Source organism: Alligator sinensis, unplaced genomic scaffold (genome assembly GCF_000455745.1).
Source record: "Alligator sinensis unplaced genomic scaffold, ASM45574v1 scaffold368_1, whole genome shotgun sequence".
In the NCBI taxonomy this organism is placed as follows: Eukaryota; Metazoa; Chordata; order Crocodylia; family Alligatoridae; genus Alligator; species Alligator sinensis.
In genome coordinates, this window is record NW_005842025.1 from 2179424 (window position 1) to 2184102 (window position 4679).

The following is a 4679-nucleotide window of genomic DNA, read 5'->3' on the forward strand; positions in this document are numbered from 1 at the left end:
TTCGTCATGCATCTGCTGATGCACGATAAACTGCCGTTAGCTTTTCTGATGGCTTTGTCACACTGCCGACTCATGTTCATCTTGGAGTCCACCAGGACTCCAAGATCCCTTTCCGCCTCCGTGCCACCAAGCAGGTCATTCCCTAGGCTGTAGGTGTGCTGGACATTTTTCCTCCCTAGGTGCAGTACTTTGCATTTCTCCTTGTTGAATTGCATTCTGTTGTTTTCTGCCCATTTGTCCAACCTGCCCAGGTCTGCTTGTAGCTGTTCCCTGCCCTCCAGTGTGTCCACTTCTCCCCACAGTTTTGTGTCATCCACAAACTTGGACAGAGTACACTTCATTCCCTCATCCAAGTCGCTGATGAAGACATTGAAGAGTATCGGTCCAAGGACCGAGCCCTGCGGGATCCCACTGCCCACACCCTTCCAGGTCGAAACCGACCCATCCATTATGACTCTCTGGGTGCGATCCTCTAGCCAATTTGCCACCCACCGGACTGTGTAGTCGTCCAAGTCATAGCCTCTTAACTTGTTCACCAGTATAGGGTGGGATATCGTATCGAAGGCCTTCCTGAAGTCTAAGTATATGACATCCACCCTTACTCCTGTGTCCAGGCATTTTGTAACCTGATCATAAAAAGAAACTAGATTAGTCAGGCACGATCTGCCTGCTATGAACCCGTGCTGGTTTCCCCTCAGCATAATTTGTCCTGCCGGGCTCTCGCAAATGTGAGCTTTGATAATTGGGAAAAGTGGTTATGCTAGGGGATAGGATGCAGATCCAAGTGGACCTGGACAAGCTGGAAAAGTGGGTGGAGCAGAACTGGATGCAGTTCAATAAAGATAAATGCAGAGTGCTTCATCTGGGGAGAAGTAACCAGTGACATGAATATAGGTTAGGAGGAGACGTCCTGGCCAGCACGATGGCTGAAAGAGACCTCAGGGTTATGGTTGATCACAGGATGAACATGAGCCACCAGCATGACCAGCTGTAGTCAACAGAGCTAATAGCATACTGGGATACATTAGCCGATGGGTTGCGAGTAGAGCTAAGGAAGTAATTATTCCTCTCTGCTCAGTACTAGTAAGACACCAGCAGGACTTGGTGGCCATCTATAAGTATGTAAGGGGTGAATATCAGGATCTGGGAGAAAAACTATTCACTAGGGAACCCTAGGGGAGGACAAGGAGCAATGACCATAAATTGTTAGAGGATAGTTTCAGGTTGCAAGTTAGGAAGAACTTTACGGTAAGGTTGACCAGGATCTAGAATAGACTTCCCAAGGAGGTGTTACAGTCCCCAAACTTGGAAGTCTTTAAGAGGATACTGGACATAAACCTTGCTGGAATCATTTGATCTCAGCAGTATTATGACCCAGAGCAGTGGGGTTGGACTTTATAATCTTTTAAGGTCCCTTCTAACCCTTAATTTCTATGATGATTCTATGATGAAGTTTTGACCCAGTCTGCTGTGGCAAGACTCTCCAGTCCTGCTCTTTGTTTTTTGGGTTTTTTTTCTGGTTCCTGATCCATGGCTTTATGCAGAGTTGGGCTTCACCTTGTAAACTACCTTTCAGAGTTGGTAATTTGACTGTTGATTTTTTTCTGGATCTTGACCCCTGGCTTGACTCGTTGCTCAGACTTCAACCTGTGGATTGCCCCTTGGCCATGGTAACTTGGTTGCTGGCTTTCTCCAGATCCTGGCTTGTGTACTGGACTCTGAATTTCCCTCCAGACCCAGTAACTAGGTTCTTGATTTCTGACCCAGCCTATGGCCTCTACCTTCCCTCATTGGCCTATCTATTAGGTCATACCACCCATCCCTGAGTCCTTAACAGCCAAAAACTAATATTCTAGGTAAATAAATAGCATTTTCTTGTGGTACATAAAACAAATATAAATTAGATCCAAATGATGAGTGTCAACAGTGCGTGTTATAAGGTCATGGCCCCTGCCTGCCCAATGCTTTACTGGATTGAGCCATGGGGAAAATCAGATGGTTCTGTCACTATTAACTTCTGATGCTGTTCTATCACCTACCACATCTTGATGTATATTTTTAACTATTGGGAGTTGGATATAGACTGGGTGATGATTTCACCAGTTCACCCAAATGGGTGTTCTTTGTGTGGCTCCTCTTCCCCTTACACCCCATCTTTGCAATGTCCCAACAGATGATAGTCATCTGAAACTTGGTTCTGCTGGGCCATTAGCAGCCAATCACTGGCTTACTGAGGGAAGGCGTCCCTAAGCTTGAATCAATTCTTCCAGACTCCATCAGATGATGACTTAGATCGGTTCCTTACAGGTCTGTGGCTCAATCACCTTAGATCAATTTGTTTAAGAGTCCATACAACAATCAACTTGACTTGATCCCCCTGGAGTCAGACTTTTTAGATCAGTTCATTTAATACCCATAGAACAATTTACTAAATCAATTCCTCCCCAGTACCTGAGTGAATCAATTTAGAGCAGTCGTTTTAAAGTCCATGGAATAATCAACTTAAATATATTCCACCCCAATGCATGATCAATCAATTTAAATCAGTTGCTTTGGAGTCCCCAAAACCATCAACTTAAATCAGTCCCTCCCTATTACTGGGATTCATACCCTGACCACAATCTGGAGGGAGCACATGTTCTGAAAACACAGCTGCATGCTCTCTGCTCAGATCAGCTTCTCTCATCACCTGAAGTAAATTGTTCATTTTTCTCAGGGCTTTTCTCCTGCCCCACTCTCTTCCCCTCACAATGAGTATTCCTTTCAGCCTTGTGTTCCATAGTGATGGAGTCTGTTCCCAAGTCCTTAGAGAACTACAGGTTCCATATGTAGCAGTCCAGATACCTGCTGTTAACAGATACAACTGTTAACTGATAACAGACAAATCTGTTAACAGATTTGTCTTTGTGCTTGCCTATGCACTTATGAGCCTGTAAGAAAAATGGCAGACTTGCCAGATGCCACTGACTTACACTTTAAAGCTGTAGGACATATTCTGCTCTCAGTTTTAGGACAGCAGAGCGGGTTGAGTCACCAGAATTACACTAGTATTTGAAATCCAAACCTGGCCCATTAGGTGCCAGTAGAGCATGTTTAAAATATTAATGTGTGTAAATGTATTTGGAGGTGATGGCACACCAAGACAAGAAGCAAGTTGAAACTCAAGCCGAGTGGAAGCTGTTTGGTTTTGTTCACTGGTGTTTTGTTCTTTCCTGTCATAGACACCTCCCTAAGAAGCCATATCATAACACACAGCCAGGGATTATTTCCCATTCCTTGCACCTTGTGTAGTCATTCACACCTATTCAAATAGGCAAAAGCGGGTGTGCTTTAATGGACAGTTCTGATCTGTATTTATACCTACTTTGTATAAATGTAAATCAGGTTCAAGGAGCAGGCAATCTGGCCTATAGTGTTCTCATTGACATATACAGCAGCAATAATTGACTGTGTGTGACATTTACTGACACTTCCAAGAGCCACTCATTTTACTCAGACAACCAATTCTACCTCAAAACTGAAGGCATCAAAATCTAGCAACCAAAATATCTGAAATGAACCCCAAACATTTCATATAGTGCCAACAGTTATTTAGGTCAATTCCCTCAAAGTGAAAACGTCTAGTGTGGAGAAACTCCAGTAATTTTTAGCAGTAAGTTCTGTGAGTGTTATTACTTACCTCTGCATAAATATTGAAGAATCTATGGAACCCTTACATTAGAAAGTTCTGCTGAAAAACACCATAGATGGTACAAAGCCTTCACAGCCAAGAACTTATTTCTTCACACCAGGGCTTTGCATTCCATTATCCCATTCCAGTACAGCCTTTGAAAGAGATTTCCTAAGGGTAGAAATACAAATTCAATTTAGAAGTCCAAAATCTGAGACTAGCAGGAATTTGAAAAGAGTGGATGAGCCTGGAACAAGTCTTTTGTAGGGGTAGCTTTTTGTCAAGTACAACATTATTTTCCAGCCTAGCATAATGTTGGCAAATAGAAAAGCTGGCTGAATAGTAAAAGGCCATAAATTCACAAACATGGAAATGAATATAAATGTTAGTGTGGTGGCGAGGTGCCCCCACAGGCACTTGAGGGAGAGGGAAGAGAGCCAGCAAACCCCAGACCCCGAGAGCAAGCCCCCAGAGGGGCGGAGGGAGGGTACCTCCCAGAGAACAGTGGAAGAAGGAGCCGCATTCACGGCTGCAGCCGCGCAAACCGGCATTACGCCGGCTGATTCAAAAACGCCGGCAGAGGGGGGAGCGAGGGAGAGCCGGAGAGAGAGAGCGCGGGCTGGCAGCTCGTGAGGTGAGCTCCAGCATGGGAAGGAAACAACCTAGCCTGTGAGGCTCCAGCAGGCAGCCCATGGAAGGGCTTTAAGCCTTCGTCGGGAGGCAGAACAGGAGGCAGACAAGGAGGGTAAGCAGAGGCACTCTTACAGCCACCTGGAGGGACTTCCACTCAGGAGGCAAGGGAGCTTCCTGCTTGTGGTAAGGGAGAGGAAACAACTAAGAATCTGAGAGGGAGCTGGAGTAAGGGGGATAACCCTGCAACTCCCCCCAACTCTGAGGAATATTTTCTATAAAAAAAGAAATCTTCCCCAAGGAGGGGGGGAGAGTGACCGGAACCCTGGGAACTGGTCTGAGGCTGTCATACAAGACCGGGAAACATCTATAATGCATC

At 45.2% G+C, this 4679-nt stretch overlaps 1 long non-coding RNA gene across 1 annotated transcript in view; it reads right to left on the reverse strand.

Moving 5' to 3' along the window:
• The window catches only part of LOC112550068, a 9140-nt gene extending 5329 nt beyond the window's left edge, over positions 1–3811 (reverse strand). The window contains exon 1 of the long non-coding RNA XR_003093732.1: positions 3680–3811. This is a non-coding gene — a long non-coding RNA (uncharacterized LOC112550068). The remainder of the gene's footprint in view (positions 1–3679) is intronic.
• Between the last annotated feature and the right edge of the window lie 868 nt (positions 3812–4679).